Source organism: Halichoerus grypus, chromosome X (assembly GCF_964656455.1).
Source record: "Halichoerus grypus chromosome X, mHalGry1.hap1.1, whole genome shotgun sequence".
Classification (NCBI taxonomy): Eukaryota; Metazoa; Chordata; class Mammalia; order Carnivora; family Phocidae; genus Halichoerus; species Halichoerus grypus.
Window position 1 is genome coordinate 20,143,010 of NC_135727.1, and position 24,362 is coordinate 20,167,371.

Consider the following 24,362-nt stretch of genomic DNA (forward strand, 5'->3'; position numbering starts at 1 on the left):
CCATTATGTTTTTAGAGAATTTACTAGGTGATCCTAAAATTCATAAGGAAAAACAAAAGACAGGAATAATGGAGATTTTGTAGAAGAGGAGCAAAGAAGATAAATTCACTACCAGATAAGAATACCTATTATAAAGGGATAGTAATTAAGAAGGTGTAAGTTTGGCAAAAGGATAAGCAAACTAATTAATGGAACAAAACCTAGAGTCCAGAATCAGACACACACATATATGATGATCTGATTTATGAAAAGAAGACTGATTCTGTAGTACGTCGGAGAAAGATTGGTCTGTTCAATAAATACTTCTAGGTCGGGTGACTATCCATATGAAAAAAATTAACTTTGAATAGACTTCCAGAATGATCATTTGATAAGCACAGAGGACACTATCCCAGCAAAGCAACCTTTTAACTAGTGGAAATTACTTTTGGAAAACAAAGCATTTAAAGTCTCTGCAAATTTCATAAGTGCCTAAAGCAAATGGTGAAACATCTAATCAAAAAAATCATCTAACTCTCAATAAGAACAATAAGAGTTTGTGGCATTTGAGCCTTGATATATTTATATCCCCAACACTACCAGCTCAGTGGGGTGGAAACTCTGCTCCAGGCATCTGCAGTCAAGAATATGGGCTCCCTCTCCACCTAACCCCCAGTGTAGGACCACAGTTTTATCTTGAGAGGCTCTGACAACCAGCATCACTTATCACCCCAAGCTCCATAGTGCAGAAATTCTATTCTAGGCAGTTACAGTAAACCAGTCTTCCTTCCCTCCACCAGTCTCTACTCATAGAAAGAAACTCTTTCCAAGCATGGCAGGCAGAGTATGTTTGACCCTGAACAAATGTGAACCAACTCTCTAGAAGGGCAGGGGTTACACACTAAAAGGGTCAAGAAGAAAGGATCAGGGCCCTCTCTACTTCATGCCCAGAGCTCTGTTCCTTGAGCTGGGGCGAAATCTAGGAGAAGCTCTTGTCTCTACCCCTTGCTCCTTTGCATTGGCACATAAGTTCTTCCCAGGGGGAAAAGGCAAACAGAAGAACAAAAAGCTACACAGATCAGACTAAGGGGACTAATTATTTTGAAAAGAGTGTAGGGAAGTTCAAGCACAATGACATTGTTGAAAACAATTCAAACTTTACTGGTGACCAATTAAAAGAAAACTGGTAGCTCCATGATACTTACAACAACAAGCTAAAATGTAGACCAACTAGAAGTTTATCAAAGAGAACCAGGAAAAGGTACAAGAAGAGTCCCCCTTTGGTCCTATATCAAATGAGGTTAGTTGTGGATTTTAATAGATGCCCTTTATCAGATTGAAGAATTCGCCTTCTATTCACTGTTTGTCGAGTGTTTTCTCATGAATGTTGGATTTTGTCAAATGTTTTTTCAGCAACTATGGACATGGTCAAGTGGTTTTATCCTTTATTCAATTCATATGCTGTATTATATTGATTGATTTTTGCATGTTAAACAAAGCTAGAATTCCTGGAATAGTTTCCACTTGGTCATAATGTATAATCTTTTTTATATGTTACTAGATTCACTTTGCTAACATTTTGTTGAGGATTGTTGGTCTATATTCACAAGGAATATTGGTCCATAGTTTTATTTTCTTATACTTTCTTTCTCTGGTTTTGGTATCAAGGTAATATTGGTTTCAAATAATTAGTTGGGAGTGTCCTCTTTCTATTTTTTGAAAGAGTTCATAAAGGATAATTTTTAAAATGTCCAGGTTTCAATAAAAAAATTGCAAAGTAGAAAAAGAAACAAGAAATTATGGCTTACTAAAAAGAATTAAGAGAAACTGTCCTTGAGGAAGCACAGACATAGAACTTCCTAGACAAATATTTTAAATCAAATGTCTTAAATATGTCACTTTTAACAATGACATATTTCATTCATTCAACAACAAATATCTAGAAAGATCAGTAAGGAAGTAGAGGATTTGAACAACATTATAAACTAATTAGATATCTATAGAACACTGCACCCATCAAAAACAGAATATGCAATCTTTTCAAGTGCACATGGAACATTTTATATGATAGAGCATATGTTAGGCCATAAAACCAGGCTCAAAAATTTTTAAAGCTTGAAATCTTACAGAGTATCTTCTCTGGAAACAATGGAATAAAGCTAGAAATCAGTAACAGAAGGAAGACTAGAAAATTCTCAAATACATGGAAGTGAAATAACACACTCTTAGTCAATTGGTCAAAGAAGAAATCAAAACAGGAATTAGAAAATACTTTGGGATAAATGAATATAACATACCATATACCATACACGACATACCAAAACTTATGCTAAGCAGTCTTAGAAGAAAGTGTTTAACTACAAACGCCTACATTTAAAAGAAGGAGCTCAAAAAACCTAACTTTCACTTTAAGGGACTAGAAAAGCTAATGCAAATTTTAAAAAAAGTTGGCAGAAGGAAATAATAAGTATTAAAGCAGAGATAAATTAAATAGAGAATATTAAAAAACAATAGGTAACACAACCAACAGCTAGTATTTTGAAAAGATCAACAAAATTGACAAAACTTTAGCTGGACTGAGGGAAAAAAGACACAAATAACTATAATCAGAAATGAAAGTGGGGCATTACTAATCATATTATAGAAATAAAAGATTATAAGAAAATAGTATGATCAACTGTAAACTAACAAATTTCCCCAAGAAGAAATCGAAAATCTGAACAAAGGAAACAATCAACAAAACTAAAAGGCAGCCTATGGAATGGGAGAAGATATTTGCAAATGACATATCTGATAAAGGGTTAGTATCAAAAATCTATAAAGAACTTATCAAACTCAACACCCAAAAAACCCCCAAATAATCCAGTTAAGAAATGAGCAGAAGACATAGACACTTTTCCAAAGAAGATATCCAGATGGCTAATAGACCATGGAAGGATGCTCAGCATTACTCATAATCAGGAAAATACACATCAAAACCACAATGAGATACTACCTCACACCTGTCAGGATGGCTAAATTTAACAACACAAGAAACAAGAAGTGTTGGTGAGGATGCAGAGAAAGGGGAACTGTCTTACACTGTTGGTGGGAATGCAAACTGGTGCAGCCACTGTGGAGAACAGTATGGAGGTTCCTCAAAAAGTTAAAAATAAAACTATCCTATGATCCAGCAATTGAAATACCCTATGATCCAGCAATTGCACTAAATTGTATTTATCCAAAGGATAAAAAAATACAGATTTGAAGGGGTACATGCACCCTGATGTTTATAGCAGCTTTATCAACAATAGCCATTGACTGATGAATGGATAAAGAAGATGTGGCATATATACAATGGAATATTACTCAGCCATCAAAAAGAATGAAATCTTGCCATTTGCAATGACATGGGTGGAGCTAGAGTGTATTATGTTGAGCAAAATAAGTCAGATAGAAAAAGACAATTACCATATGATTTCGCTCACATGTGGAATTTAAGAAACAAAACAGATGAATATAGGGGAAGGGGGAAAAAGAGAGAGGGAAACAAACCATAAGAGACTCATAAAGAGAGAGAACAAACTGAGGGTTGGTGGAGGGAGGTGGGCGGGGGGCTAGATGGGTGTTGAGTATTAAGGAGGGCGCTTGTTGTGATGAGCACTGGTTATTGTATGTAAGTGAAGAATCACTGAATTCTACTCCAGAAACCAATATTGCACTGTATGTTAATTAACTAAAATGTAAATAAAAATTTAAAAAGAAAAAAGAAAATCTGAACAGACCTGCAACAAGTAAGGAGATTGAGTCTTTTCCCTAAGAAAAGAAAACCCAGGACCAGGTGGCTTTACTGATGAATAGTATGGGTGTTCTGCCAATAAAAATAAAAATAGCATATGATCCAGTAATTCCACTACTGGGTATTTACCCAAAGTAAACAAAAACACTAACTCAAAAAGACATACGAACCCATAAGTTTATTGCGGCATTATTTATAATAGCCAAGATATGGAAACAACGGAAATGTCCACTGACAGATGAATGGATAAAGAAAATGTGATATATACATACAATGGAATATTACTCAGTTATATTATTTTTTATTTATATTATAAAAATGAAATCTTGCCATTTGCAACAACATAGATGGATTTAGAGGGCATTATGCTATGAAAATAAATCAGGCAAAGACATGTACCATATGATTTCACTTATATGTGGAATCTAAAAACCAAACAAAAGAACAAACAAATAAACCAATAGAGACAGAATCATAAATACAGGGAACAAACTGGTGGTTGCCAGAGGGGAAGGGGCTAGGGGATTATCAAAATAGGTGAAGAGGATTAAGAGGTACAAACTTCCAATTACAAAATAAATAAGTCACAGGGATGAAAAGAACAGTGTAGGGAATATGGTCAATAATATTGTAATAACATTGTATAGTGACAGATGGTAATTACACTTATCATGGTGAGCATAGCATAATGTATAAAACTGTCAAATCGCTATGTTACATACCTGAAACTAATATAACATTGTATATCAAGTATAATTCAATAAAAATTATTTATTTGAAAAAGTAATGTAGAATCAGTACCAATTTTTCTCAAACTATTCCAAAATATAGAATAGCAGGGCTCACTTCCTAACTTATTTTATAAGACCAGCATTATCCTGATACCAAATCCAGACAAAGACATCACAATATAATAAAACTACACACCAATACTCCTAATGAATATAGATGCGAAACTCAACAAAATACTAGTAAATTGAATCAGCCACATATTAAAAAGATTATACACCATGACAAAGTGGGATTTATCTGTAATGCAAGGGTGGTTCACATATGAAAAACAGCCAATGTAATACAGCACATTAATAGAATAAAGGGAGAAAAACATATTATTTCAATTGATGCAGAAAAGCATTTGACAAAATCCAACATAAAGGTTAGTAGACCCTACACTTTAGATTATAATGTAAAAAAAAATCACAAAAGACCATTACTCCCACCCTATGAATGAAACCAAGTTACATAACAAAAAAGTATGGTGTTTTTCCAATACTGTCAGAAAGTTGCGGCTGCAAAGTAACAAAAATGAACTATTTTCCAGAAAAAGAGAAGCCATTCCTGAGAGACCCATGGCCATTTCATCCCTAGAAAAATGTTGTGGATAAGGGTAAGAAGATATCTGCTAAACTTCTTAAAGAAACATTATTGATTGTGTCACATTTTAGATTCCCAAGGAATCTCATTCAATGAGTTAATTTGTACCTACGCATCAACTACTTCTCAAAGTCTTCCTAAGTGCATGGAGGTAATAGAGTAAAATCTGGTAACAGGGTTAAAGATGAAAGAGATATCCCACCCCAGTTGTGTTGTGCAGGAGAACTGAGAGAAACTGTTATGAGTCACTGCAGGTCTTGTAGGAGTAAAAGTCAGAGGCTGATGAAAGCTAATAATAGTTGAAAGACATATCTCCACAACACTCCAAATCTTGAACTAGTACAAGATAACAGCTAAAGTAGTCCTCTGAAGACTGGGGGCAGGGTATCAATGTGATGTAACATCTCCCAAAGCACAAAAAAATCAGAGGCAGGACTGGAGAACTAAGAAAACTAATCAAAGAACTAAAAAGTTGCCCAGGCTCTGAAACAGAAAGAAATCTTCCATAGTTCTTGAAACGGGCAGCAAGTTTTAGAGCACAAAAAAATATCTTCACAGTCCCATCTGTGCTGAGATCCTCAGCTCTGATATAGGGAAAACCTGCACACAAATGTTTATAGCAGCTTTGTCCATAATTGTCAAAACTTGGAAGCAACCAAGATGCCCTTCAAGAGGTGAATGAATAAACAAACTGTATTATATCCATACTATGGAATGTTAAACAGTGTTAAAAAGAAATGAGCTATCAAGCCACAAAAAGACATGGAGGAAACTTAAATGCACATAACTAAGTGAAAGAAACCAATCTGAAAAAGCTATATACTGTATGATTCCAAATATGTGACATTCTGAAAGGCAAATATATGGAGACAGTAAAAAGATCAGTAGTTGACAGGAGTTCTGTAGGAGGGAGGAAGGGATGAATAAGTGAAGCAGTACAACGGGATTTTTAGGGCAATAAAACTATTATTATGTATGATACTATAATGATGAATACATGTCTTTATATATGTTTGTCAAAATGCATATAATTTGTAACACAAAGAGTGAACTCTCATGTAAATTATGGACTTCATATAATAATAATGTATCAGTATTGGATCATCAATTGTAACAAATATATCACAGTAATGCAAAATATTAAATATAGGGGAGGGGCACTTGGGTGGCGCACTCAGTTGGGCCTCCCACTCTTGGTTTCAGCTAGGCTCCTGATCTCGGGGTTGTTGGGTCAAGCCCCAAGTTGGACTCCAAACTCAGCACAGAATCTGTTGGGGTTTCTCTCTCCCTCTGCCCCCCACCACATCCTGTACATTCTCTCTCTCTCTCTCTCACCTTCTCTCTCTTGTTCTCTCTGTCTCGCCCATGCTCACGCAAATAAATAAATAAATCTTAAAAATAAATATAGGGGAAATGGGTGGCTGGCTTGAGGAGTAAATGGAACCTCTGTACCTTTTACTCATTTTTTTTCCTGTAAACTTAAACTGCTAAAAAGAAAACATAAAGACTATCAATTAAAAATATTTAAAATGCAGTGAAAGTAGTTCTTAGAGGGAAATTGAGAGATGTAAAATGCACAATAAAAAAGAAGTAAAATCTCAAATGAACAATCTAAAGTTCCACCTTCAGACACTGAAAAAAGAAATAGAAGGACAAGATAAATAAGGATTAGAGCAGAAAGTAATAATTAATAGAAAAACAAAACCAAAATTTTATTCCCTGTAAAGATCAACAAAATTGACATTTAGCTAGAATGACCAAGAAAAAAAGAGAAGATTCAAATTACTAAAGAATAAGAGAGGGGATATTACTACCTACCTTACAGAAATTAAAAGGATTACTATGAGAAGAGAATACTATGAACAGTTGTATGCCAACAAACCAGATAAATAAGATAAAATAAACAAATACCTAGAAAAGCACAAACTATTGAAAATGACTCAATTAGAAAAATATGTATAGACCCATAAGAGTAAAGAGATTAAATTAGTAATCAATAACTCGTTATAAATCAAAGCCCAAGACCGAATGGTTTCACTGATGAATACCATCAAATTTCTTTAAAGTTAAAAAAGGTATTTTTTTTTAAGAGTCAACATCAATCCTTTCTAACTCTTCCAAAAAATGGAGGAGAATCGCTTCTTTCTAACTAAGACTGAGACCCGTATTACTCTCATGCCAAAACCGTAAAAACACAACATAAGAAAAGAAACTACAGACCAATATCTTTTATGAATGTAGGCAAAAATTCCTCAACAAAATCCTAGCAAACTGAATCCAGAAACATAAAAAAGAATATGCAACATTGTATATAAATTGGATTATCCTAGAATACAAGCTTAGTTCACATTCCAAAATTGAATCAATGCAATATACCATATTTACAGCATAAAAGACAAAAACCACATGGTCATCTCAATAGATGAACAAAAAGCATTTGACAAAATCCCACACTCATTCATGCTAACAGCACTCAAAAAAACTAGGAACAGAAAGGAACTTCCTCAACCAGATAAAGGGCATCTATGAAAAACCCCAACTAATACCTTACTTAATGGTGAAAGATTCATTTTAGTTTCATCCTAAGATCAGGAACAACACAGGATGTCCATTCCTACACACCTAAACAACATTGTACTAAGGTACAATCTAGGACAATTAGACAAGAAAATGAAATCAAATTCATCTAGATTGAGAAGTAAAGCTATATAGGGGGCGGAGCAAGATGGCGGAGGAGTAGGAGACCTGGATTTCGTCTCCTCTCAGGAATTCAGCTGGATAGGGATCAAACCAATCTGAACACCTACGAACTCAACAGGAGATCGAAGAAAAGAAGAGCAACAACTCTCTGAACAGAAAAGCGACCACTTTCTGGAAGGTAGGACGTGCGGAGAAGTGAATCCGAGGCGTTATTCGGGAGGATAGACGGCGGGGGAGGGGCCTCCGTCGGCCGCTTCTGGCAAGTGATAGAGCCGGGGAGCACAAAATCGGAACTTTTAGAAGTCGGCTCCGCTGAGGGACGTCGCTCCGGTGGCTAAGCGGGGGCTGGAACCCTCGTGGGACCGTGTGGTCTCAGGACCCTCGGGGTCACAGAAAGACCGGGGGTGCCTGAGTGCGGCAGAGCTCCCAGGTATCGGAGCGGGGAAGCCAGCTGCAGAGATGGAGCCCAGGCGCGGGCTCTCAGCTCGGGGTTGCCATAAACCGTGATCCGCGGCACAGTCGGGCCACTGCTCCTCCAGCAGGGACCCAACAAGCGGCAGATCCAGGGAGACTCACCTTCCTTCCCCCGGGAGGAGCGGCGCGGGAGCGCACCGCGGGGATCTGCTGGGTTTGGAGACTCCACACGGGGTCGGGTGCCAGAGATAGAAACGCGCGGTCACAGGCCGGGTGAGCACGGAGTGCGGCCGGAGACCGGGGACACGGGAGTGACTGACTGCTTTTCTCTGGGGGCTCACTGAGGAGCGGGACCCCGAGTTCTCAGCTCCTCCGGGGCGGAGATTGGGAGGCCGCCATTTTCACTCTCGTCCTCCAAGGCTGTACGGAAAGCTTGCAGGGAACAAAAGCTCCCGAGAGCAAACCCGAGCAGATTACTTAGCCCGGACGGGCAAGGGCGGGGCAATTCTGCCTCCGGCAAAGACATTTGGGAACCACGGCAACAGGCCCCTCCCCCAGAAGATCAGCGAGAACAGCCAGCCAAGACCAAGTTTACCGATCAATGAGAACGGCAGAACTCCAGCGCTAGGGGAATAATGCACATAGAATTCATGGCTTTTTTACCATGATTCTTTAGTCTTTCAAAGTTAATTTTTTTAACTGTCTTTTTTTTTTTTGAATTTTTCTTTTTCCCTTTTTCAACCAACATCTTATCAATCCCTTTTTTAAAAAAAAATTTTATTTTTCATTTTTAGAATAATATTCTATCCCTTCATAGTAGTTACCCATATTTTTGCCATATATATATAAGTTGTTCTCTCTTTAAAATTTTGAGATAGTTTCTTCTAACAGATCAAAATATACCCTAAATCTCTACTGTATGGTTTTTTTCTACTCCCCTGCCTGATCACATTCTCTCCCTTTTATTTTTTCTCTTTTTTTTTTAAATCCTCTTCTTTCTTTTTTCAAACAACTTCTTATCAATTCCTTTTATAAAATTTTTTATAATTTCCATCTTTACAGTCATATTCCATCCCTTCATCATATCAACCCTTATTTTTGTACATATATAAGTTTTTCTTTCTTTAAAATTTTGGGAGGCACTTTCTTCTAACAGACCAAATACACCCAAAATCTAGTGTGTGGCACTGATCTATATACCAGCCTGATCATATTTATTCACATTCTGGTTTTTTTGGTTTTGTTCTGTTTTTGTTTGTTTTTATCTTTATCTTTTTCTTTTCCTTTTTTTTTTCTTTTTTTTTTTTTTCTCTCTTTCCCTTGCTTTTCCCACTGCTTCAGGTCTTTTCTGATTTGTTTAGAATATATTTTCTGGGAACATTGTTATCCTTTTAGCATTTTGTTCTCTCATTAATCTATTCTCCTCTGGACAAAATGACAAGATGGAAAAATCACCTAAACAAAAAGAACAAGAGGTAGTACCGAATGCCAGGGCCCTACTCAATACGGACATTAGTACGATGTCAGATCTAGAGTTCAGAATCATCACTTTAAAGATACTAGCTGGGCTTGAAAAAAGCATGGAAGTTATTAGAGAAACCCTTTCTGGAGAAGTAAAAGAACTAAAATCTAACCAAGTAGAATTCAAAAAGGCTATTAATGAGGTGCAATCAAATATAGGGGCACTAACTGCTAGGATAAATGAGGTAGAAGAGAGAAGTAGTGATATAGAAGACCAAATGATGGAAAATAAAGAAGCTGAGAAAAAGAGAGATAAACAACTACTGGATCACGAGGGCAGAATTCGAGAGATAAGCGATACCATAAGACGAAACAACATTAGAATAATTGGGATCCCAGAAGAAGAAGAAAGAGAGAGAGGGGCAGAAGGTATAATGGAGCAAATTATAGCAGAGAACTTCCCCAATTTGGGGAAGGAAACAGGCGTCAAAATCCAGGAAGCAGAGAGAACCCCTCTCAAAATCAATAAAAATAGGTCAACACCCCGACATCTAATAGTAAAACTTACGAGTCTCAGAGACAAAGAGAAAATCCTGAAAGCAGCTCGGGAGAAGAGATCTGTAACCTACAATGGTAGAAACATTAGATTGGCAACAGACCTATCCACAGAGACCTGGCAGGCCAGAAAGGACTGGCAGGATATATTCAGAGCACTAAATGAGAAAAATATGCAGCCAAGAATACTATATCCAGCTAGGCTGTCATTGAAAATAGAAGGAGAGATAAAAAGCTTCCAGGACAAACAAAAACTAAAGGAATTTGCAAAGACGAAACCAGCCCTACAAGAAATCTTGAAAGAGGTCCTCTAAGCAAAGAGAGAGCCTGAAAGCAACATAGACCAGAAAGGAACAGAGACAATATACAGTAACAGTCACCTTACAGGCAATACAATGGCACTAAATTCCTATCTTTCAATAGTTACCCTGAATGTAAATGGGCTAAATGCCCCAATCAAAAGACACAGGCTATCAGATTGGATTAAAAAACAAGACCCATCGATATGCTGTCTGCAAGAGTCTCATTTTAGACCCAAAGACACCTCCAGATTGAAAGTGAGGGGGTGGAAAACGATTTACCATGCTAATGGACACCAAAAGAAAGCTAGGGTGGCAATCCTTATATCAGACAAATTAGATTTTAAACGAAAGACTGTAATAAGAGATGAGGAAGGACACTATATCCTACTTAAAGGATCTATCCAATAAGAAGATCTAACAATTGTAAATATCTATGCCCCTAACATGGGAGCAGCGAATTATATAAGCCAATTAATAACAAAAGCAAAGAAACACATCGACAACAATACAATAATAGTGGGGGACTTTAACACCCCCCTCACTGAAAAGGACAGATCATCTAAGCAAAAGATCAACAAGGAAAAAAAGACTTTAAATGACACACTGGACCAAATGGACTTCACAGACATATTCAGAACATTCCATCCCAAAGCAACAGAATACACATTCTTCTCTAGTGCCCATGGAACATTCTCCAGAATAGATCACATCCTAGGTCACAAATCAGGTCTCAACTGGTACCAAAAGATTGGGATCATTCCCTGCCTATTTTCGGACCACAATGCTTTGAAACTAGAACTCAATCACAAGAGGAAAGTCGGAAAGAACTCAAATACATGGAGGCTAGAGAGCATCCTACTAAAGAATGAATGGGTCAACCAGGAAATTAAAGAAGAATTAAAAGAATTCATGGAAACCAATGAAAATGAAAACACAACTATTCAAAATCTTTGGGATGCAGCAAAGGCAGTCCTAAGAGGAAAGTATATAGCAATACAAGCCTTTCTCAAGAAACAAGAAAGGTCTCAAGTACACAACCTAACCCTATACCTAAAGGAGCTGGAGAAAGAACAGCAAATAAAGCCTAAACCCAGCAGGAGAAGAGAAATAATAAAGATCAGAGCAGAAATCAATGAAATAGAAACTAAAAGAACAGTAGAACAGATCAACGAAACTAGGAGCTGGCTCTTTGAAAGAATTAACAAGATTGATAAACCCCTGGCCAGACTTATCAAAAAGAAAAGAGAAATGACCCAAATCAACAAAATCATGAATGAAAGAGGAGAGATCACAACCAACACCAAAGAAATACAAACAATTATAAGAACATATTATGAGCAACTCTATGCCAGCAAATTAGATAACCTGGAAGAAATGGATGCATTCCTAGAGATGTATCAACTACCAAAACTGAACCAGGAAGAAATAGAAAACCTGAACAGACCTATAACTACTAAGGAAATTGAAGCAGTCATCAAAAATCTCCCAAAAAACAAAAGCCCAGGGCCAGATGGCTTCCCAGGGGAATTCTACCAAACATTTAAAGAAGAATTAATACCTATTCTTCTGAAACTGTTCCAAAAAATAGAAATGGAAGGAAAACTTCCAAACTCATTTTATGAGGCCACCATTACCTTGATCCCAAAACCAGACAAAGACCCCATCAAAAAGGAGAATTACAGACCAATATCCCTGATGAACATGGATGCAAAAATTCTCACCAAAATACTAGCCAATAGGATCCAACAGTACATTAAAAGGATTATTCACCACGACCAAGTGGGATTTATCCCTGGGCTGCAAGGTTGGTTCAACATCCGCAAATCAATCAACGTGATACAATACATTAACAAAAGAAATAACAAGAATCATATGATCCTCTCAATAGATGCAGAAAAAGCATTTGACAAAGTACAGCATCCTTTCTTGATCAAAACTCTTCAGAGTATAGGCATAGAGGGTACATATCTCAATATCATAAAAGCCATCTATGAAAAACCTACAGCGAATATCATTCTCAATGGGGAAAAACTGAGAGCTTTCCCCCTAAGGTCAGGAACGCGGCAGGGATGTCCACTATCACCACTGCTATTCAACATAGTATTAGAAGTCCTAGCCATAGCAATCAGACAACAAAAAGAAATAAAAGGCATCCAAATCAGCAAAGAAGAAGTCAAACTCTCACTCTTTGCAGATGATATGATACTTTATGTGGAAAACCCCAAAGACCCCACCCCAAAACTGCTAGAACTCATACAGGAATTCAGTAAAGTGGCAGGATATAAAATCAATGCACAGAAGTCAGTGGCATTCCTATACACCAACAACAAGACAGAAGAAAGAGAAATTAAGGAGTCGATCCCATTTACAATTGCACCCAAAACCATAAGATACCTAGGCATAAATCTAACCAAAGAGGCAAAGGATCTGTAACTCAGAAAACTATAAAATACTCATGAAAGAAATTGAGGAAGACACAAAGAAATGGAAAAACGTTCCATACTCATGGATTGGAAGAACAAATATTGTGAAGATGTCAATGCTACCTAGAGCAATCTACACATTCAATGCAATCCCCATCAAAATACCATACACTTTTTTCAAAGAAATGGAACAAATAATCCTAAAATTTGTATGGAACCAGAAAAGACCCCGAATAGCCAGAGGAATGTTGAAAAAGAAAAGCAAAGCTGGCGGCATCACAATTCCGGACTTTCAGCTCTATTACAAAGCTGTCATCATCAAGACAGTATGGTACTGGCACAAAAACAGACACATAGATCAATGGAACAGAATAGAGAGCCCAGAAATGGACCCTCAACTCTATCGTCAACTAATCTTTGACAAAGCAGGAAAGAATGTCCAATGGAAAAAAGCCAGTCTCTTCAACAAATAGTGTTGGGAAAATTGGATAGCCACATGCAGAAGAATGAAACTGGACCATTTCCTTACACCACACACAAAAATAGACTCCAAATGGTTGAAAGACCTAAATGTGAGACAGGAGTCCATCAAAATCCTAAAGGAGAACACAGGCAGCAACCTCTTTGACCTTAGCCGCAGCAACTTCTTCCTAGAAGCATCGCCAAAGGCAAGGGAAGCAAGGGCAAAAAGGAACTATTGGGACTTCATCAAGATAAAAAGCTTTTGCAAAGCAAAGGAAACAGTCAACAAAACCAAAAGACAACCGACAGAATGGGAGAAGATATTTGCAAATGACATATCAGATAAAGGGCTAGTATCCAAAATCTATAAAGAACTTATCAAACTCAACACCCAAAGAACAAAGAATCCAATCAAGAAATGGGCAGAAGACATGAACAGACATTTTTCCAAAGAAGATATCCAAATGGCCAACAGACACATGAAAAAGAGCTCAATATCGCTTGGCATCAGGGAAATCCAAATCAAAACCTCAATGAGATACCACCTCACACCAGTCAGAATGGCTAAAATTAACAAGTCAGGAACTGACAGATGTTGGCGGGGATGCGGAGAAAGGGGAACCCTCCTACACTGTTGGTGGGAATGCAAGCTGGTGCAGCCACTCTGGAAAACAGTATGGAGGTTCCTCAAAAAGTTCAAAATAGAGCTACCATATGATCCAGCAATTGCACTACTGGGTATTTACCCCAAAGATACAAAAGTAGGGATCCGAAAGGGTGCATACACGTGCACCCCGATGTTTATAGCAGCAATGTCCACAATAGCCAAACTGTGGAAAGAGCCAAGATGTCCATCGACAGATGAATGGATAAAGAAGAAGTGGTATATATATACAATGGAATATTATGCAGCCATCAAAAGGAATGAGATCTTGCCATTTGCAACGATGTGGATGGAACTGGAGGGTATTATGCTGAGTGAAATAAGTCAAACAGAGAAAGACATGTATCATATGACCTCACTGATATGAGGAATTCTTAATCTCAGGAAACAAACTGAGGGTTGCTGGAGTGGGGGGTGGGGTGGGAGGGATGGGGTGACTGGGTGATAGACACTGGGGAGGGTATGTGCTCTGGTAAGCACTGTGAATTGTGCAAGACTGTTGAATCTCAGATCTGTACCTCTGAAACAAATAATGCAATATATGTTAAGGAAAAAAAAAAGAAGAAGAAGATAGCAGGAGGGGAAGAATGAAGGGGGGGAAATCGGAGGGGTAGATGAACCATGAGAGATGATGGACTCTGAAAAACAACCTGAGGGTTCTAGAGGGGAGGGGGGGTGGGAGGATGGGTTAGCCTGGTGATGGGTATTGAGGAGGGCACGTTCTGCATGGAGCACTGGGTGTTATGCACAAACAATGAATCATGGAACACTACATCTAAAACTAATGATGTAATGTATGGGGATTAACAGAACAATAAAAAAATAAAAAAGACAAAGGAATATACAATGAAAGGTGATATTCCTTCCAGCTGCAAACCTCAAGTTCTACTCCCGAGAAATAACTAGGCAATGGTTTCTTGCATGCTTTTGTGAAAGTTTCCATGAGAAACAAAAACTTGTACATAAGTCATAAAAAAAAAGAAGTAAAGCTATATATACTTGTAGATGACATAATATTATATATATAAAGTCCTACAAAATACACCAAAAACTCTTGAAACGAATAAATTAGTTGTCAGATCACAAGAAAAAAGATGATGATACAAATTTCAAAATTGTATTTGTACACACAAATAATGAAAAATCTGAAAATGAAATTAAGAAATCAGTTCCATCTACAATAGTGCGAAAAATAAGAAAATACATAGGAATAAATTTTAACCAAAGTTGTGCAAGATATATGCTTTGTAAACTAGAAAACATAGCTGAAAGAAATTAAAAGAGACTTAAATAAGTGGGAAGATGTTCCATGTTCATGGGTAGGAATACGTAACATTATTATCAATATACAAATTCAACACAATCCCCATCAAAATTCAACTGGCTGCTTTTTAGAATTTTACAATCTCATCATAAAATTTAAATGGAAATGCAAGGAATTCAATACAGCCAAAACAATTTTGACAAAGTAGAACTAAGTGGACAACTCAGAATTCCCATTTTCAAAACATACTACAGAGTTACACTTAATCAAAAGAGCATGATTCTTATATAAACACAGACATATAGATCAATGGAAAAAAATGAAAGTCAAGAAATAACTCTACATATATGGCCCAATGATTTTGTTGAGTATTCCAAGACAAAATAACAGGCCTAGAATAGTCTCTTCAACTAATGATACTGAGGGGCGCCTGAGTGGCTCAGTCGTTAAGTGTCTGCCTTCCGTTCAGGTCATGGTCCCAGTGTCCTGGGGTGGAGCCCCGCATGGAGCCCCGCATAGAGCCCCACATGGAGCCCCACATGGAGCCCCTCATCGGGCTCCCTGCTCCACAGGAAGCCTGCTTCTCCCTCTCCCACTCCCCCGCTTGTGTTCCCTCTCTCGCTGTCTCTCTCTCTCTCTCTCTCTCTTTCTGTCAAAAAATAAATAAATAAATCTAAAAAAAAAACAAATGCTATTGAGACAACCTAATATCCATGTACAAAAGAATGAAATTAGACCACTACCTCTCACCATACACAAAAATTAACTAAAATAGAACACATACATAAACATAAGTTAAAACTATGAAACTATTAGAAGAAAATTAAGGATTTAATTCTTATGATTTTGGTGTTAACAGGTGGTTTCTTTTTTCTGCTTTTTTAAAATTATTTTTTAATTTTCATTCCACTGTAGTTAACATACCATGTCATATTAGTTTCAGGTGTACAATATAGTGATTCAACAATTCTATACATTACTCAGTGCTCATTATGATAAATGTACTCTTAATCCCCATCAACAAGTGTTTTCTTTTTTTTTTTAAAGATTTTATTTATTTGACAGCGAGAGAGGGAACACAAGCAGGGGGAGTGGGAGAGGGAGAAGCAGGCTCCCCGCAGAGCAGGGAGCCGGATGCAGGGCTCGATACCAGGACTCTGGGATCATGACCTGAGCCGAAGGCAGACGCTTAACGACTGAGCCACCCAGGTGCCCCAACAAGTGTTTTCTTTAGAATAAGAGGTCTTCTAAAATACTTAGATGGGTTCAGCAGAAATTAAACTGAATATCTACTAATTTTTAATTCCAGTTTAATCACTTGCTAACCTTATGATTTTGAGCAAATTAGTTATCCTCCTGAATCTTGGTCCTTCATTTGTAGAAGGTATTTTTTTTATTAATGAGTTTTTAAAAAATTAAATTAGACCATATATGTAAAGTACATAGCAGAGCTCTTGGAAAGGGAATGAATACTTAATAAATGTAGTTTTCTATATTGTAAAAAAAATAATATGAAAATAAAGTGCAAGTGACAAAAGATAAAACAAATAAAATAGACTTCATCAAAACTAAAAACTTTTGTAGTGTGAAGTATATTATCATAGAAGTGAAAAGATAACCCACAGGTTGGGAAAAACACATGAAACTTATATTTTTTATAAGATATCTACATCTGGTATTTATAATGAATACTTATATCTCAATAATAAAGAGGGAAATAAAATAATATAAAAATATTCCACTGCACATATATACAACAGTATATACATTTGGGCTATTGTAGATAATGCTACTATAAACATGGGGATGCATGTGCCCCTTTGAACCAGTACTTTTTGTTTCCTTTGGGTAAATACCTAGTAGTGCAATTGCTGGGTCCTAGGGTAGTTCTATTTTTAATTTTTGAGGAACCTCCATACTGTTCTCCAGTGACTGCATCGGCTTGCATTCCCACTAACAGTGCAAGAGGACTCCCTTTTCTCCGCATCTTTGCCAACATCTGTTGTTTCCTATGTTGTTAAATTTAGCCATTCTTACAGGTGTGAAGTATCTCACTGTAGTTTTGGTTTGTATTTCCCTGATGATGAATGATGTTGAGCATCTTTTCATGGTCTGTTAGCCATCTGAATGTCTTCCTTGGAAAAATGTCTGTTCATGTCTTCTGCCCATTTCTTAACTGGATTATTTATTTTTGGGTGTTGAGTTTGATAATTTCTTTATAGATTTTGGATACTAACCCTTTATCAGATATGTCATTTGCAAATATCTTCTCCTATTCCAAAGGTTGCCTTTTAGTTTTGTGGATTGTTTCCCTCTCTGGGCAGAAGCTTTTTGCCTTAATGAGGTCCCAATAGTTCATTTTTGCTTTTGTCTCCCTTGCCTCTGGCAACATGTTTAGTAAAAAGTTGCTACAGTCGAGGTCAAAGAGGTTGCTGCCTGTGTGCTCTAGAATTTGGTAGTTTCCTGTCTTATATTTAGTTTTTTTAATCCATTTTGAATTTATTTTTGTGTATGGTGTAAGAAAGTGGTCCAGTTTCATTCTTCTGTATGTGTTGTCCGGTTTTACCAACACCATTTGAATGAGATCTTGCCATTTACAACAATGTGGATGGAAGTAGAGTGTGTATTATGTTAAATGAAATAAGTCAATGAGAGAAAGACAAATACCATATGATTTCACTGATATGTGGAATTTAAGAAACAAAACAGTTGAACATAGGAAAAAGGAAAAAAAAGAGAGAGAGAGAGGCAAACAATAAAATAGACTCTTAGCTATAGAGAACAAACTGAAGGTTGTGGCTGTGGTGGGCTAAATGGGTGATGGGTATTAAGGAGGGCATTTGTTGTGATGAGCACTGGATGTTGTATGTAAGTGATGAATCCCTAAATTCTACCCCTGAAACTAATATTGCACTGTATGTTGACTAGCTAGAATTTATTTATTTATTTATTTTTATTTATTTATTTGAGAGAGAGGACACAAGAAGGGGGAGGGTCAGAGGGAGAAGCAGACTCCCCACTGAGCAGGGAGACGGACATGGGACTCCATCCTGGGACTCCAGGATCATGACCTGAGCCGAAGGCAGTTGCTTAAACAACTGAGCCACCCAGGTGCCCCTGACTAGCTAGAATTTAAATAAAAACTTGAAACAAAAAAATATATTTATATATAAATAGGCAGACTTTAAAAAGACATTTCTTTAAAGAATATACATAAATGGCAAATAAACACATGAAAAGATGCTCAGTATCACGAGTCATTAAGGAAATGTAAGTCAAAAGCACAATGAAATGTCATTTCATACCTACCAGGATGGTTGTAATTTAAAAAGACAATATTGGCAAAAATATGAAGGAACTGGAAACCTCATACATTGCTGGTGGGATGGGAAAATGATGCAGCTACTTTGGAAAACAGTGTGACATTTCCTCAAAGTATTAAACATAGAGTTTCTATTTGACCCCCAAATTCCTCTATGTATGTATCTACCCCAGAGAAATAAAAACATATGTCCACACAAAAATTTTTACTAAAATGTTCATAATAGCATTACTCACAGCAGTCAAAAGTGGAAACAACCCAAACGCCCATAAGCTAATGAAGGTATAAAGAAAGAGTAGTATGTCCATGATATAGAATACTTATTGCCAATAAAAAATGAATCTAGTACTTATATATAATCCAATATGGGTCAACCTTGAAAACATTACGTGAAGTAAAAGAATGCAACCACAAAGGACACATACTGTGAAGTTCCTTATATAGAAAATGTTTGCAATAGGTAAATTTATAGAGACAGAGCTTATATTAGTAATTGCCTAGGGCTGAGGGCTAAAGAGAAATGGGGAGTGACTATAAATGTGTATAATTTTTCTTTTAGCGGGGAGATAAATGTTCTAAATGTAAAATGCTTACAGATAAATCTGACAGAAAGGCAAGACTACTGAAAACTAAAAATATATCTATAATACATATATAATACATAAAAAACTAAAAATATATATTATATATATTATATATTACATATATATAATTCAGCCATAAGAAAAGAAGGTAATCCTGTCCATTTGCTACAACACGGATGCACCTTGAAGGCATTATGCTAAGTGAAATAAGGAAACAGAGAAAGACAAATATGGTATGATCTCACTTATATGTAGAATCCAGAAACATCAACTCATAGAAACAGAGAATAGAATCATGGTTGCAGGAGCTAAGGGGTTGGAAATAGGGAGGTATTGGTCAAAGGGTAGAAACTTCCAATTATAAAATGACTAAGTTCCAGGGATCTAATGTACAGCATGATGGCAACAGTTTATAATACTGTATTGTATACTTGAAAGTTGCTATGAGAGTAGAGTTTTAATGTTTCACCACCACAACCACCACCACACAACAACGAAATGGTAATTATGTGATGTTAAGGATAACCTTATTGCACTAAATACTTTGCACTATATATGTATCAAATTATCACATTGTACTCCTTAAACTTACACAATATTATAAGTCAGTTATATCTCAATAAAGCTGGGGGAAAATTCTATAGCAGTCAAGAGAGATGATACTGACATAAAAGAAAACAAATAGAACCATCAGACACAGAAAAAATGCAGAAATATACACAAAATGAATGGAGAAATTATTATTATTATTATAGTCTTTTCAATAAATGGTGCTAGAAAATGTGGATACATGTGGAAGAGAAAAAATTGAACTTCAATCCATACCTCTCACTATATACAAAATCAACTCAAAATAAATTGTAGACAGATAAAGAAAAACTAAAAATAAAATTTTTATTTTTATTTTCCTAATATGATGCATTACATTGATTAGCATCACTAGACTTTGGCGAAATGCAAATCAAAACCACAATGAGAAATGATTCACACCAATAGGAGGGCTGTGATCAAAAAGACATAATAAAGATAAAAAATAAAATAAAAATGGCTGGCAAGGATGTAAAGAAATTGGAAATCTTATGCATCACTGGTAGGAATGTAAAATGGTGTAGTCACTTTAAAAAAAACTGTTTGATCCACATATGAGTGAAACCATATGATAATTGTCTTTCTCTGCTTATTTCACCTAGCATAATAAATTCTACTTAGAATACTAGCTGTATGTTCACAGCTGAGAAATTACACATTAAAATAAATGTTTGCTATGTCTGAAAAAAAAAAAAAACCGTTTGACAGTTTCTCAAAAATGTTAAAAATAGAGTTGCCATATGACCCAGAAACTCCATTCCTAGGTACAATACCTAAGAGAAATAAAACCATATCTTCGCACAAAAACTTGTACATTTCATAGCAGCATTATTTATGATAAGAAAAAGGGGAAACAACCCATGTGGCTTTCAACTGATGATTGGATGAATAAAACTATAAAACTTCTTGGAATAAACGTAACAGAAAACAGTGGGGGGCCTAGGGTGCAAAATTTAAGGACCTCCTCACTCTCTGGGACTTGCACAACTTTTCAAGTGAGAACCTCCTTAAATTTTGTGCCCTAGGGTCCTCATCTCCTCACTGTAGTGTAGACTTTGGGAGAAATGCTTAATGATTTGGGGATAAGCAAACATTCTTACAAATGACATCAATAGTATGATCCTAAAATTTTTTAACATGATGATCAGAACTTCATTAAAATAAAAAACTTTTGCTCTTTGAAAGATTCTGTTAAGAGAATGAAAGACAAGTCACAGACTGGAAAAAAAAATAATCCAGAATGTATAAAGAATTTTCAAATCTCTATTAAAATCTCAGTTAAAAATAGGCGGGAGATTTGGACAGATACATAACCAAAGGATGGGGCAAAATATGAAAAATGCTCATCATCATTATTTAGTAGATACATGCAAATGAAATGTGATACATCCATATAATAAAATGTTATTTGCTATTAAAAAGGAATGAAGTACTGATGCATGCTCTCATTTGGATGAAACTTGAAAATGATATGCTACATGAAAGAAGCCAATCACAATATATCACACATTCTATGATTCCATTTACATGGAATATCCAGAATAGGAAAAGTCTGCAGAGATAGAAAGTAGTTTAATAGTTGCCTAGGAGAAGGGGAGGATAGAGAGTGACTGTCAATTGGTATGTGGTTGCTTTTTGGAGTGTTGAAAATAGGATTAAATAAATTATGGCAATGGTTGCAAACTCTGTGAATACACTTAAAACATTGAATTGTAAACTCTAAATTATAGATTGTATAACATGGCAATTATATCTAAATACATTTTTAAAAAAATATCCAAGAGACTTCTGCTCAGGACAAGATCACATGGACCTTTTTGCCCAAGCTCCTTCCTACTAAGTACAACTATAAACTCTGGAAATAACTTCAGAGCAAACTGAAGGAGAATTCTGAAAGATGAAAGAGGAAGGTGTACTGTACTGGTTTGGGATCCCAGGACTGGAGAAACAGGACAGTATCAAGACATCCTATGTCCTCTCACCCAACAGAAAAAGGTGACCCAGGCCTGACAATTCCTGAATGCCAGCTTCATTTTAGCAACAGAAGGTAACCCAGGAAAGCTCATCCTTCCTCTAGATCAAATGGAAGTCCCACCTACAACAGGTGAGCCAGGCAGCACTACATATCAATAGCAGAAAGATAACAGAAAACTTTTAAAACACTTGGAAACGAAACTAACCTTCTAAATAATCCATGGGTCAAGGAGAAAGTCTCAAGGGGAATTAAAAAAATATATTGAACAGAATGAAAATACAACATATCAAAACTTGTGGTACACTGTGAAAGTACCGAGTGCTTACATTACTAAGTTCCTACCTCAAGAAACCAGAAATGAAGAGGAAAGAAAACCAGAAAAAAGCAGAAGAGAGGATGTATTTGAGGTGAGTTAGAGTGGAAAGGGCTGTTATTTAGTGGGAATAATGTAGAAATGGAATATGAATGAGCGGAGAATTAGAGAAGGAGATGACCTGGGGCATGTGAAAGGATTGCTGAGTGGCCTGGGGAACAAGCTCAGGTTGGAAATCTTAACTATTAGATGCACCAATATGTGGAGTGCTACTCCCTTCTCTCACAGTGGTCATTATGAGATTGGGGAGATCAGATTTTTGGAGGACCTCAAACCTGAGACTAGCACAGATGTGGTATTGGAGGGCAGGGGGTTGAAGCTGCGGTCAGTTCTAAATCAATATACCGTGACATCTGGCTGGATAAGAAAAGAAATAAAGAGGAAAGGAAGGGCTCGAGGTATTAGGCACCTCAGTGAGGCCAAATAGCAGATGACGTGGCACCCAGCCACTGTTAGGAGATTCGAGTCACAGTGGTATATTGAACTTGAGTCTTCAGAAGTCCAGTCATGCCCAGCGATGCCAAGTGGCTGGGGGTGGTTGAAGTGCTAAGAAGCGAAAGGGCAGGGTGGTGAAGCCAGAGTGTATGGAATGGGTCTTCCATGTGGTTATTGTTGAGGTCCACCTAGGATGAGGACAGGACTTGGAGTGTTGAGGAAGCCTATTGAAATCGCCCTTAGAGTACGGGAAAGAGTGAGGGTAATACCCACATCTACTCACTACTCTCAGCTCAAACCCTCTGGTTAGCAGTCAGCACTGGGGAGGAAAGTAAGAAAAACAATAAGATCAGGAAAAAACCTGGTTTCAGGGGAAGCCAGGAAGTAAAAGGAATGTTTTGAAACTACCTTTCAGCTTATCTGGCTTGTGTGTTGGTTTTTAAGCTGAGCGGGGAAAGCACAGGCAAACTCTTCTGGGGACACATTTTACTATTTTAATCCCGTAAAGTTCTGAGAATGGCAGTCAGAAGGTTTGTCTGAATATTAATCCAGATCTCTGACTTCAAGCAAGTTGTTTCCCAATAGAAGCCCTTGTGTGACCATTTATATAACAAAAGAGTTGGAACGGATGAGCTCTGTATTTCCCAATGGCTTTAATATCTATGGGCCCTAGATACAAATGCTAGGGTCCACCTGATATAGCAGTTACTGTCTAACACCTTGTCCTATCTAGAGAGAAAGGACCTAGGAGGAAGGAACATGAGACTTGCTTGTTGAAGTGCAAATCCCATCCAAAAAACTGCCCAAAGATATCACCATGCATCTTCTTGTCAGAGGAAGAATTCTAAAATGGATGGCCCAGCACAATCTAGTGGTTTAATACTCCAGCTTTGGAGACTGGCTGTTTTCCACTAACCAGATGTGTCATTTGGGCAGATTATTTGACCTCTCTGTATCTCATTTTCTTCAAGACAAAAATGAGGATTACAGTAGCCTGTATCTCATAGAGTGGCGAATATTAAATAAAATGTTGTATGTAAAGCTTCAAACCCAGTGGCAGATACTTTGGAAGAACTCAGTATGTGTCAACTGTCATCATAATAATGATTATAATTATTATGGGAGGGAGCCAATATTACATTTCTGCTCTCTGTAAAACTCTATGCAAGGATATATCCTAAAGCAAAATGTGCAAAAATAAATAATACACATTTCACTTTCTGGGGCCCTGTCCCTAATATGGGAAATTTCCAAGCATGTCATGAAGTCTTAAGTTTTCAAGAAAGGTTGGAGGTCCCATCAATCAAACCGCTACATGTTCTTCTCTTACCCCTAAAAATCATAGATTTCTAGATGTTTTCAGGTTTTCATTTTTCACTCATCTAAGGGGAATTTCTCAGTTGAGAACATCTAGCTATCTCTCCCTTTATTCCCCTCCTTTCCCCCTTTAGAGGCCTTCCTTTTAAGCTTCATTCTTTCCCCTACTTCTCCTTCATCCCTCCTTAACCATTTATTCTACTTTAACTCTTCAACTACAGTTCTTCCCCTGTCTTCCATTTTACTCCCCCTTCCTCTTTATCCCATATCCCTCCTCCCCTTTATTCCATGTCACCCCTCCATCCCCTTTATTCCCCATCACCCCTCCATTTTACCTTAAGTCCCTCCCCTTTATTCCAGGTCACCTGCCCATTACCTCTGCCTCTTTATTC

The 24,362-nt window shown here is 37.0% G+C and overlaps 1 long non-coding RNA gene across 1 annotated transcript in view; it reads right to left on the reverse strand.

Moving 5' to 3' along the window:
• Nucleotides 1-9,517: 9,517 nt before the first annotated feature.
• LOC144380587 (uncharacterized) overlaps nt 9,518-24,362 on the reverse strand; it is a 38,777-nt gene continuing 23,932 nt past the window's right edge. Inside the window, exon 2 of the long non-coding RNA XR_013444792.1 lies at nt 9,518-9,564. This is a non-coding gene — a long non-coding RNA (uncharacterized LOC144380587). The remainder of the gene's footprint in view (nt 9,565-24,362) is intronic.